The sequence below is a fragment of the Semicossyphus pulcher genome, unplaced genomic scaffold (genome assembly GCF_022749685.1).
Source record: "Semicossyphus pulcher isolate SPU_LCO1_2020_fin unplaced genomic scaffold, fSemPul1.0.p SCAF_9, whole genome shotgun sequence".
NCBI lineage: Eukaryota > Metazoa > Chordata > Actinopteri > Labriformes > Labridae > Semicossyphus > Semicossyphus pulcher.
In genome coordinates, this window is record NW_027211770.1 from 27,480,741 (window position 1) to 27,493,564 (window position 12,824).

Genomic DNA, 12,824 nt, shown 5'->3' on the forward strand with positions numbered 1-12,824 from the left:
GTATGGAGCAGCCAACCTTCCGATTGGGAGACGACTCTACCACTCTACCACAGCCCCACTGGTGCTTAGGCTGATAGCATACCGTATGACTCTGTAGGCCTCAACCTAGAAGTTAAACTGCTAGCTAGTGTGTTACTTGACAACAAACATGAGCATATGATACTGTCGTTGTAGGGACATCAATAATAGTGTTGACATAAACTCTCACTTATGACCACCCTACTGTTGTACGCATTAGCATGTGGCTAGCAGATGTCTCCAACAGAATGAGCCACAACGCCAATATATACAAATAGAAAACCATTGTATGCACACGTGCCTTTGTGCACACATGCTTTAAATTCGAGCTGAAACGGCATTTCGAGAGTATCTAGCTTCCGTATCGTGACGTATTTCCGAGTGAAACAGGACGTGCAGGCGGGACATATCATTAGAGGGATTTGATTTGATCGTTGAGAAGTGGGCGTAGACAGACGTTCTCCACAGCGCAGTAGCTGGCTAACTGACCGAGCGTTCTTGGTGCTCTGCGGCTAAATGTTGCAGATTGATTGACAGGTGGATGTCATGATATTATTGGTTAAAATTGGTTGGTGGTAGCTTACGTAAGCACACGTGATATTTTACAGGAAGAAAAAAATATTTTGATATAAGAATACGATGAAATTGATTTTCTGTATTTTTTTTTGGCCTATATTGTCAAATAGATGCACAATATTACCGGGGATGTGATCTTAAAGGATTAAAATTACATTTTTCATTTCACCCCGACGGATGAACAGAAACAGAAGTGTTTGCCGGTACCTGCCTCCACAAATAAGTGACTGAACTAGACCTTTACACCTACATGAGTTTCTAAGAGTTTTCTTTGAAACGAGAGCAGAATTTTCAGGTAGTAAGACCCAAGAAACAAAAGCTAAAATAGGCTAAAAATCCAAGAAGAGTAACAGACTTATTTGTGAGTTACAAGCGATATTGTTCACAGAAGTTTGTTCCATTGTTGAAATGAGAAAATACTGAGCGGGGAAGATTTAAATTGTGCCACCGCTCTAGGGATCAATTGGACCTTTACAGTCGTGCGTCACTGAAAATAATGTACAAGAATCCCACCTGCACTCTGAGACATCACAGCGTCAGGAACAAGAAGAAACCGCGCTGAATAAGTATCCTTAATGCTGTCTGAGAGATCTCCCCCGTATTACAAGCCCGTGTTACAAGCCTTTGATAGCAACGTTGCTGAGATCAAACCCAGCAGCATGGGAAGCTTCAGAGTGGATTAATGTAGGAAGACATTAATTAGGACACTGTGTTCTTGTGTTCTTCTCCATGTAGTCTCCCTTTAAAGCCCGCTCTCTCCCCCCTCGCCCTCCCGCTTTATCTCCCTCACCCTCTTTTTCTGACTTTTGATCTTTTTAATCTGACAAGTAAAGTGGAGCGCTGAGCTGTGTTTTGTGGTGGGTACTGTCGGTCCGGCGCTATCATCCGGAGTTTATTGTGAGGAGTAGCCTGGAGGGCTCTCTGAGGCAGAGTGGTTACAGTGAAACCATCATGTAGACGAGGGGACGAGACTGACCTCACAGGAAGTACAGCAGCAGGGGTCGTTGATTGCTGGCTGAAAGTTTTAGTGACATGCAACATCCTGTGGCTGTCTTTTTGGCATTGGAAAAGCCATTAACAAAAACAGAAACACAGAAGTAACATGACCTGTTTCTACCGAAAAGGAGGGTCATAGGTCAACTCACCTTATAAGTTTCAGGAAAGCAAAAGATTGACGATTTAACGTCCTGTTTCTCCAGAGGAGCGTTAGGATTAGATCTCTTTGGGTTTACATTCAAGCAAACATCTGACCAGTTTTATAACATACATGTTCAGCGCGAGGGACTGAGAGCTGGAAGAAAGTGAGAGACTTTCCACTACAGCAGTCTGACCACGATTTACATAGCGACACTAATTAGATCCGTTCTCCCACACAGCCCTGAGAACAGCTGCTTATCTCACTGTTGTAATAGTCTCGGTTGTGTTTATGTTTTACCATGTTTTCATGACAATATTGTATCATGACACAAGTTGTCTGATTGTGGTTGTGGCATGGGTTTACGATTGTGTAATTCCTAATTCCTAACAAGACACTCAGAGAACACAGCGGCGCAATCATCTCAGCTGTTCAGTTGCTCTCTACGTCAAACAGAAATGTTTCACATACTTTGTGAAAAGACACTTTATCATCCTGCACAAGTAGAGTGGTAAATGGACTGTACTTATATGGCACATTTCTAGCCTTCTGATTACACCACAGGTCACATTCACCCATTCACACACACATTCAAAGGCTACTATGCAAAGTGCCAATTTCCAATCAGGAACTAGCTCTATTCATACACCGATAACTACGCCTTTGGGAGCAATTTGGGGTTCAACGTTTTGCCCAATGACACTTTGACATGTAATCTGTAGCAGTCAAGAATCAAACCCCCAATGTTCCGATTGAGCGACGACCGACTCTAGCACTACAAATATATCTTGGACTGAAAGAACATCATGGACATGGCAGATGTTATAAAAGCAGTTGTTGCTGTACAAGAAAGACAAAGATTGTGAGTCCGATCGGCTGTTATTTAGACACCAATGTTGGTCGATGTAATTATTTGTTTACGAGTCGCGTCCTGACCTGGTCCAAAATTTGATTGGGTCATCTTTGGCCCATGAAAATTTGTCCATACGTTTTAGCTAACGAACATACGTTACTGCAGACACAAAACTCTTTGATGGAGGAAATAGACTACTGATAATATAGTATTAGGAAATTTTAATGTAGATAAATCAGAGATCTGGAAACAGCTGCTGCAACATGAGCTAGTTGCGCTAGCTGTATGCTAGTTAAAGCAGACTGTAACTTTGCACTAAGGGTTGTGTTTTTATCTGATATCTGTGATGGATGTGGTTGGCATCAGACCTCCTCTAAAAGATGGACTTATGTTCCCAACTTTCAAACATGTGCGTAACAATCAAGACCACACTTTTGGGTTGTATCCACTGCAGCCAGCAGCTCGAGGTCAACAGACAAAACTGGTGATGGAAAAATCAAGAGAGGACGGTCAGCGTAAGATGAATAAGGTTTGTCACTTAGAAACAGAAGAGTGCATTTCACATTGTGTCTCCTGCCAACATCTTGTAAGAGAATATGCCAACAAGCATCTGTTACAATGGTTACACGTGATGACACATCACGTGTCACAATCACAGATCTACTGTCCTGATGTTGTGTGGGTGCTCTGCTTTGCATTCACACCACACACAAACCAAACACCAGCCTCAATGAAGCAAACAAAACCAGGAAACTAACCAAAGTTCAACTGAACTGAACCAAAACAGGCGAGGTGTAACGGCACCAGCTGCACAAGTTTACCCAGACTTTAACAATAGATCTGCTCATGAGTTGTTTCTCTCAAACAAGCACTTACAAGCCCTTTATTATGAGTCCAACAGCCTCATGTCCAGTCAAATAATGCTTTACTAACCCTCTGAACTTCAGCCAATAACTCCATTTGGAAACCCCCCATTCTTCCTTTTCTTTCTTCCTTCTTCTTCTGTCCTTACCACTTTGCATCCTCACCTTGCAGGGACAGAGAGGATGGAAACAGAGCGACTCAAGAGGGAGAATAAAGACAATGGGCAGTGAGGCAGGATGTTAGTGCTGTAACCTTTAGAGATAATGCAGCTGTTTAAGAGAGGAAGCTGCAGTGTGTAGCTACATGGACTGTACATGGAGCCTTTATTCAAAATGATTTTAACATGCAGCCCTGCAGGCTTGAAAGATGGGTTGTACCCATATGGCTGAACACACACCACAGTTAGCTGTTCACTTTTTTTCTTTACACCTGCTTACACTCTTTGTGAGTGTCACACATTAAAAGCTAACCTAGCTACAGGCGAGTAAACATAAACTCTGTGTTTAGGCAAATTTGGCATATTTTGGTTGAAATATTGCTCGTTGAATAATAGCAGGAATACATGGACGGAGGACAGAGGAGAAGTGCTGCATGAGTGGCTTAAAAAGCTCCTCCGGATGCTTTTACACATATTTTCACCATGAAACTGGGTCGCTGTTGGAATCCATTAACTGTAGTGAATCTGAGCTGAGTACATCTGTCAATCTGCCACAACGGAGAAAACTTCCCGGAGGCATCGTTTAACATGCAGGGGGCTAAAACGTGATGTTTAAAACATAAGATTTAGTATCAATATTGTGATAACAACAGTGAGCCCCTGCAGGGAAGGTTAAAACTCATATTTGATGTGATTCTGTTTTTAACAGAGCCGCCCGGCGCTCATAAATCAGGCTGTTCTCATTCACTGATCGTACTTACACAAGTACAAGTAGTGCAATTAAATATAATATAAGCCATGTAAGCCTGGGCCAATTTGGACCCATCTGCAGCAACATGACCAACCAGAACAACTGCTCTAACCTTCAAGCATGTAGTGTGTCTGGTGACGTATAAAAAGGGCAATATAGCAAATAAAGTGCAACGACTGGGTTTGAGTTCAAAGTCAACTGTGAGATATTGTTTTAACTATGAAAAATAAGAAGTGTTAAAGCTGAGACGTAATCTCTAGGCAGGGACGTGGACTTTAGGGATGGCAAATGTTCTGGTGTCCGTTTGTAGTATGCTCGTAGTCCGAGTAATATTGACCAATCACGTATCAGCAGGCTGCAGCATATGCAGGAAAAACAGTCCTTGTGGAGAGCAAAAGCAGGTGGAGCGTAACGCGCCGTACAGACATCCGGGCTCCCATCAGCTTCATCTGATGATGATTTAGCTTCTTATTAATCTCTATAAACAGACGTCTGCATGCTAACAGCTAACAATCTGTTCTAGATCTAAAATTCAACCTGAGATAAACTCCCTGACGCCGTGTCACCAAAGCTGTTCAGAGTTCAGATTTCCCGACTTCCTCGAATGCATCAGAAATGATGGATCCGACCTCCGTTCAACAAACGACCATTTTAAAAGTAGTTTCCTTCTCCCTTTGAGGACTGACCTGACAAAGCTTGAATTTTTACTTCTTAAAAATCTGCATCGTGATGTTGAAAAACAGGACTCGTTAATTAAAGTAAATCACAAAAAAAACTGGTTCTTTTTCTGCGAACAATGCAGCACGCGGAAAAGGAAGTTGTTCATCGCTAACTGCTGGCTACACGCCCGGCGTGTTCACCGTTGTCCCCAGAGGCCACATCATCGTCAGACTACAGCCGACGGGATCCAAGATTGGTTGAGACCTAACCATACAGATATTGTGCTGAAAGCCTAACCAAACAGTGTCATGTTAACCACAAGTTAGAAAGGAGGAAAACAGGTCTTAAAACAGATGCTGAAGGGGACCTGAGACAGATGCTGCCTCGAAGAGATGCTAAATGTTTGAAACCCTTGAAACAGATGCTACCTTGTGTGTTTTGATGAGGTGCCAATGCCAGACATGGCGTCATTATCTGACTACGATAGGGATGAGAATGTGTCGGCCATTCCTGGAATAACACAAAAGATTGTGCATAACTTTTTGTAAGATATGATAGAAACAATGACGAATGAGAAAACATGCAAAACACGTACGTTGTTTACCACCAAGGGGAATATGTGTAATATACAGTACTCTAATATTTATAATAGGAGTTTATTATTATTATTTTAAGCCATAAAATTCTCAAATAGCCAATTAACAGTAAGAAACTCCTCTCACAAAGGTGTAAGAGTTGTGAGTGAGTGTGCGATACTGTAAGAGGCCTCTGTCTCCACATCTTAAACTCCCTCCCGACGAGGAGGCCATGGGTGCCCAATGTGGAATTGCTTTTTTCAACTCACTGAATTTTGTTATATTTGCTTTGAATGCCCAAGGACGATGCATAATGGCGAGCATGCGGGAGGAGGGAAAAAAAGAGCGAAGATGAGGGTTATGAGTGAGGCGGAGAGAACGGGCCAGTAAACAATAGAGTCTGTCTGAGAGTGTCCGTCGTTTCAAGGCTCCGGGTGGCTCCGCGGTTCGCCATGGCCTCCTCCAACCTCGTCTCCGTACAGTCTCAAGGCCCGAATGCGCTCCGTCCACGCTTACACACATCGAGGTAGCTATTGCCATGGGAACCAGCCCCTCTATGACTATTCCCTTCTCTGGAGAATAATAGGCACCAATCTTTCTCAACGTCTCTCTCTTTCATTCTCAGTTTCTCTCTTTCTTTTCAGCTCAGCTCTCACCCTCTTCATCACGAGGGCTCCCTCTCTCCCCTCCTCCTCTTCTTCCCTCTCCTACATGTGCAGGAGCAAACGCTCGTGTCCTCCCGTTCCTCTCCTCTCCCGTCCTCTCTGCACGTCTGTGACAGTCGTGAGCATGATTTGTTATGCATAATCTATCCAAGCTGGGATTTGTACAGTTCTCACAAGTATAAAGCAAAACATTATCTCAACCTGCACAAACAGAACGCCGCTTGTTTTCAGGCTGCAGCCGAAGGAACGCGTCTGAAAGGGGAATTTGTTTGTCATTTCCTTATAAGAGAGAGAAAAAATAGACTCTAAAATTCTTCGGTTGCCCTCTTTTTCTCTTAAACACAGAAGAGTTTGAAGAGATTTCCCGTGAGTGACTCATTGCTTTCTGTCAACTCGCTCCAGGCGGGTCATTTTTTATTAAAGCCAGCCGAGGCAGACTTCTTAGGTTTTCAGACACCCTATCGACATGTCCGTGTTGAACATTACCCAATCAATACGGCTGCAATTTTCTTGACCACCCATTACAAAAGGAGTCAATTTGCCTTATAGAAATATCAAGAGAGCATTCTTCTTCTCTTCAGGTCGAGCTAAACTACAACACGAGCGTCAGAATACTGGAATACTGGCTCTTTTGTTTCCCGTCTTGCCTGGAGGATTCATCCTAATACGCCGTCTCAGGTCTAGGGCAACGCCAGAGGCTCGAATATATAAGCATCCTCAAAAAGCGCGATCGCTGTCACCTGGCAGGGGAGCCAGGGAAGAATAATCTCTGCCCGAGATCTTGTAAGGGAACATTTCGCAGGGAAAAGATGCGAGACTCACGGCTGAGGCCGCAATCAAGATGACACGCTGTCATGAGAACGGCAAAACTCACACCTTATCTACCAGAGTGTCATTCAGCCGTGTTTACTGCCCAGAGTTTATATTACTGCCAAAAAGGGTGCCAGATCTGATTTCTGTGCGACAAATGAAACCAGACTTCTGTCAAAAATGCACCAAAGCACAAAAAAATACCTGTAATTAAGTATTATCTCCAAAATATAGACAACTCTGTCAGATAGTTTTCTTTTATTTTGTAGGAGTAGGCGTCTTATTTTGGAATAAATCTCTCTTGTGTTTATATTTCCTCATGTCTCAAATCTGAAGCTGGTGTGAGTTTATCTCTGGCGTCAACAAGCGCGGCATGAAACGAGAGAAGAATTAAATTAAGATGGGTTAAAAATACTTTCAATTAGATGTACCCGACATTAATGTGAGTGTAGAATGTTCCGGCGCTTTGTTGTGTCTGCCTGCGGGTGTTTGTCTATATGTACCGAGCGGAGACGAGTGCACATTATGGTTTACACACACGCCGACGCTTGCCAATTACCTTAATCAAATTTCACACCACACAGGGGGATCGACTGTGCCGGGATCAGATAGCAAACGTAAGTTGATTAAAATACATGTTTGCTAAAAGACTGGAGCGAAAGGAAATCAACACGAAAAACAAACTGGCGGCTGAGAGTGAATGAGGAACATCTGAAGAACACCATGACTCTTACTACAAGTTACACATGTTTGTGTCAAGAAAGTAGTCCCTTAAAGGGCCGGTACACCCAACGAACAAACACTTTCTAACTCTCCTCCTGTGGTTTTGTGAAATGCATCTATTTCTGTGCGCCTGCAGTTTGAAATATCCTCATTAAATGCTAATAAGTCGTCAATAAAGGCCCATTAATCTGCAGTCATAAACAATGGCATGCATTAATAAAGGTTAATGGATCTAACATTCTCAACAAAAACATCAATCCTGCAGAACAAATGTTAATAAAGTCATTAATAAGTCGTTAGTTTTTCTCTTCCTAATAAGCCGTCACTGCAGGGTTTGGAAGTCATTTGCAACTCTACATGTGAGTAAATCATCCCTAAAAGGTCTTTACAACAATACATCAAGTCTGCTTTTGTATGATAAAGGTCCACATTAAAGGGTAGATCCGCATATAATTCAATTAATACAATACTTGCCCATATGAACAGGCTTTGAAAGAGTTGTAATCGCTCCTCCTCATGTGATTCCTTCCTGCCTACAAAGAAAGATCTAAAAAACACTGCAGAAGTCTGTTTAACCCCAATCAAGTGGGTATCTGTCAAAGTTTCAGTCTTTATAGTGCAGAATTCTCTTCTTCTCTTACAGCTCCTCCGCTGCAGCTCGAGCCAGAAGCACTGACAACGAGACAAAAAGAATTTCAGACTAAAAAGACTTTTATTTTGGAGGAGTTGAACTCAGACTGCTGCAGCCTCACATCATCTGTTCGGCTGAACTTACACTCGTTGTTCTGAGTAGAAGGGAGTACATTTTTACTCAGGCGAGCACTGTGCATGTGCCAGGATGGTCAGGAGGATTACATACGGGAGTGTTGTATAAGGATGCACTTGCAAAACTCTGAACTTATTCTTTAATAACTTTTTCATTAAAGGATTTTAGTGCTGATATATATGAAAGGTCAAGTGGTTGAAAGGTCCACTGGAGCAAGAACACAGCAACGTCATGCAGGAAAAAAATCAGTAGCTAGACAGTTTTCATGAGCTGACCACCCACACATTGTTTCTATGATTCTTATGATTGATCTATATAGCTATAGAGCTAACGTAAAGGCCGTCATACTGTCAGGTGTGTTCAGACCAGAAGTGAAACCAACTTTAGCCAACCGTGTGTTACTCGCTCAAGTTTGATTGCAGGATCATCCGTGTCTGACTTTTTAATACAACCTGCAAATATTCTCCCTTCAAGATATGTAAGAAAACCAAAGTGGGTTCTTAAAGACCCCCTCCAGTGAAAATCAAGTGTTTAACCTTGTAAACATCTCCATGTGGTGTTCTTCATGTGCTACAAGACACATCAGGGACAACATCATCTCCATGGCTGGGCCTGTCTGCTTTTAAACTGCAGCGTACCAAGGACAGGCTGAACAACACGTTTTCAGATTAGCAGGTTTGAGACGTCACAAACCTAAGGAGCCAATCGCGTTAATGGACGTGGTGACGCTATGTGTAACCAGTGGTAACCACTTCGGCAATGCTCGAGCCAGCTGTAACTGTCATCCGAATTTTCTTACTAATGACTACTAACGTTAACATTACTACTGCTAATTACCACATTTCAAGCCAGCTAAGTTTCAACAAGTTGCCACTAAACGACGGCGGAGACGTGTTTTGTTTTCGCAACAGAGGGACGGTTGGAAATTTGCATAGTGGGCGGGGCCTATGGAGATTGGAGAATTCTTAATGAGGGAGGGGATGCCTTGGGAGGATTTTTACAAGATATTTTGCAGAAAAAAACATTTTAAATGTCTTAAAACATGACTGGAGCTGGTCATTAACATCACCCTGCACACAGTTTGGACAATCACCTCCTTCTCTTTAGACTGTGTCTGGATTAACTTTACTGCCGCTTCCATCTACAAGAGGCTGACCAGTTTTGTTACATGGCCTGCTCTCGAGATCAGGCTCTACTCATCTCAGCAAGGGGATTTCTCAAATGGAAACCGACTGAGTTTTGTTTCAGCCGCAGCGGGTCAGGCCACCTGTCTCCAGAGAGTGTCAGTTTAACTGTTTTTTTTGCATACATCGGCAAGCTTACAAGAGCAGAATGAACCAAAATATATTTAAAAAATGCTGCAATTTAAAGGCAATAAATGGCTCGAAGGATGGAAAATAACTACATCATAATGCGGATTTGAAAAAAGTACAAATGTATTCTTTGTCGGGTCTGTCTGCAAGAGGAGACGTCCAAAAAACTTTTGGATGATTGTTTTTTTTATGGGGGTTTGGATCGACCATTTTGGTGCAATCTCAGCGCTGATAGGCCTGCGTGATGTCTGCAAATCTTGCACAAATAAGCAAATTACATAAATAACGTGTTTGCAAATTAGCGTCTATGCATTGCCACTGTATGTTTTCACACCGTGCAAAACCATCAATACTTGTTTTTGTAGACACACTTGTAGAAGGTTGTACATAATAAAATGTCACTAGTACCCCTGTTGTATGGTGTTGTGATGCTGGAAGCACAGAGATGAGTATCTCAAACTGAGAAATGAAACCATTCTGCATGGTTACATATCATTAGTGAAGTAAGACAGAAAAAGTGTTATTTCATATTTGAGAGAATTAACCCTTTAAGGTAACGGCCTCTTCACCTTTTGACCTCCATAATGATTCAGTTTTCGAAAAGGACATTTTAACGTGGTGAAGACCAAACCACAATCACTTCCACATTTCCAACAGCCGTGCAGCGGAGCGGTCAGTGTGTGATGCAGCCATATGGGCTTTTTTTTGTGCGTTTGCGTGTGTGTGTGTGTGTGTGTGTGTGTGTGTGTGTGTGTGTGTGTGTGTGTTTTACATGTGTCTTGTGTTTATGTGTCCATGTCATGTGCATGTGCAGCATGACTGCATGTTCACGTGTTCACTGGATGTTGCACGAATAATTTACCCTTTGATGTACACACTTGACACAGAGCACATGGCATTTTTCTCTGAGCACATCTGTGTGTGTGTGTGTGTGTGTGTGTGTTTGTGAGTAGTGTGTATGCAGTCTGTAAAGGTGGGTGTGTTTATCTGTGTGTCATTTTGTATGTCATACGTCTACCATCTGTTGTGTCCTTGTTTAATATGTTCATATAAATACATGTGCACTTAATTTTTTAGTGTCTTTTCATATTTGTGTTTCTGCTTCATGTGTGTGTGTGTGTGTGTGTGTGTGTGTGTGTGCGTGTGTCATGTTTCAGTCTTTGTGATTGCTGCCCATATGTTGCACGCCTTTTGGTTGATTGTTTTTTAATGTTTCTGTATTTATCAGTTAATGTTTTCCATGCATGTCCGTGCATGTGTGCATATGTGCGTGTGCGTGTGAGACAGACATCCTGAGACAGAGAGAACTCCTGACCCACCAAACACCGTATAGAGTGAACGCAGCCCGACGCTCCACATCTCACCAGCTGGAACTAATTAACAGCAGCTCGGTCAGACGGAGCTCTCTCACTCACTTTCTCTCTCTCTTACACACACACATACACACACACTTCCTCTCTCTCATGCCCCTGTCTTCCTCTTCCCTGACATCCCCCCGCCCTTCCTTCACCTCCTGCCATCGTTCAACTTGTTTTTCCCTTTAAACCTCCTCCTCTCACACGCACACACGCCTGGATGAGCTTGTAACTGGAGAACATATTGTAGGCATGTAAACATTCGCTTGTACAGACAGACACGGAGCGATCAGCTCGCATGCTATATAAAAAAAAACCCAGAGGGAAACACACTTTTACCCATCATCCTTAGAGTACAGTAGCTCACAAATCACACACTCCCCTGTGCCTCCCCTTACGAGCAGGAGTGGGGTGTTACTGTACGCCGGGCACATCTTGAATCACGGTCAGGGCTCGGCGTGTGATTGGATCCAGGTAGACATATTTGGCATTTCCCAGCCCTGTTTTGTACCATCCATCACGCATGTGACTTCAAAACAACCAGACCTATTGATGTGCATGATGAATAGCCTGAGTATGTGTGTGTGCGCGTTTCAATGTGGGAACATGTGCGTGTGGTAGCAGCGGATTAAGAGCTTCTTGTTTAACGCACCACTCAGAAGCCAAACTTGTGGCTTGCGGCATCGACTGAGGAATCAACTCTCTGAGGTAAACATTTGCCACTGTTCAGTCCAAGTTTACAGTATCAGCCGGCTAGACAATCAAGTGTAAGTACAGTAAGACATGAGTTAAAATTCATGCACGTGTTGAGAGGATTAAACAGAAACCGGAAGCAAACTTACCTGTTTTAAAATATGGTTGAAAAGTTCACTGCTTGGATGCAAAGGCAGCAACTGGACCAGAGCTCCCAGCAGGCAAACGCATTCTACTCGGAAAGAAGACCGGCACAAAGAGAGGATGGAGGTTCAGATCCTGTCCTGATAAGCTGGCTGAGGTTGCCTTGGAGCTGGCTGGATTAAAGGAAACACAATCCTCCTGCAGAGCGTCCGTCAGCTCGACTGAAACAGCAGCAGCAGCTCCAGCGGTTTGCTTCGTCTTCTCCACTTCACCACCTAACGGGGCTCGAACACACTTGTAAGCTCGGTGTGTTTAGGTCATGCTCAAAGTATGCCTGTGCCGATGTTCTGCAAGCTCAGGGAAACCACATCCTGTCACATATTTACCTCCCTCCCCTGTCTCTCCCTCTCTTTCTCTCTTTTCACTGTTGTTCTCTCTCTCCGTCTCTTTCCTGTGTCTCTCTCTGTGATTGTCTGAGGCAAACTGAGCGCTCCGACCCAGCGTCTGCTCAGCACAGCCCTCTCCGCCTCTCTGCCTATCTCTCCAGCAGCCGCACCAGTTCCACTCGGCTGACTGAAGAATCCATCTAAAGGGAGAGGAGGGGGAGAGGAAGGAGGGGAGGAGGGGGCTTGACTTGGGAAATACCAGAGTTAGAGAGAGGGAGGAGAGAGAGGAGGAGGAAAAGGTTGGTGGGTGTTGTTTAGGGAGTGAAGCACTAAAGAAAGATGGGAGGACAGAAATAGGAATCAATAGTTAGTTTGAGAGA

At 43.4% G+C, this 12,824-nt stretch overlaps 1 protein-coding gene across 1 annotated transcript in view; it reads right to left on the minus strand.

The window, feature by feature from the left end:
- LOC138584648 (raftlin) overlaps nucleotides 1-12,600 on the minus strand; it is a 136,650-nt gene extending 124,050 nt beyond the window's left edge. Inside the window, exon 1 of the mRNA XM_069656933.1 lies at nucleotides 12,064-12,600. The gene's annotated coding sequence lies outside the window, so the exon portion shown is untranslated. The remainder of the gene's footprint in view (nucleotides 1-12,063) is intronic.
- Between the last annotated feature and the right edge of the window lie 224 nt (nucleotides 12,601-12,824).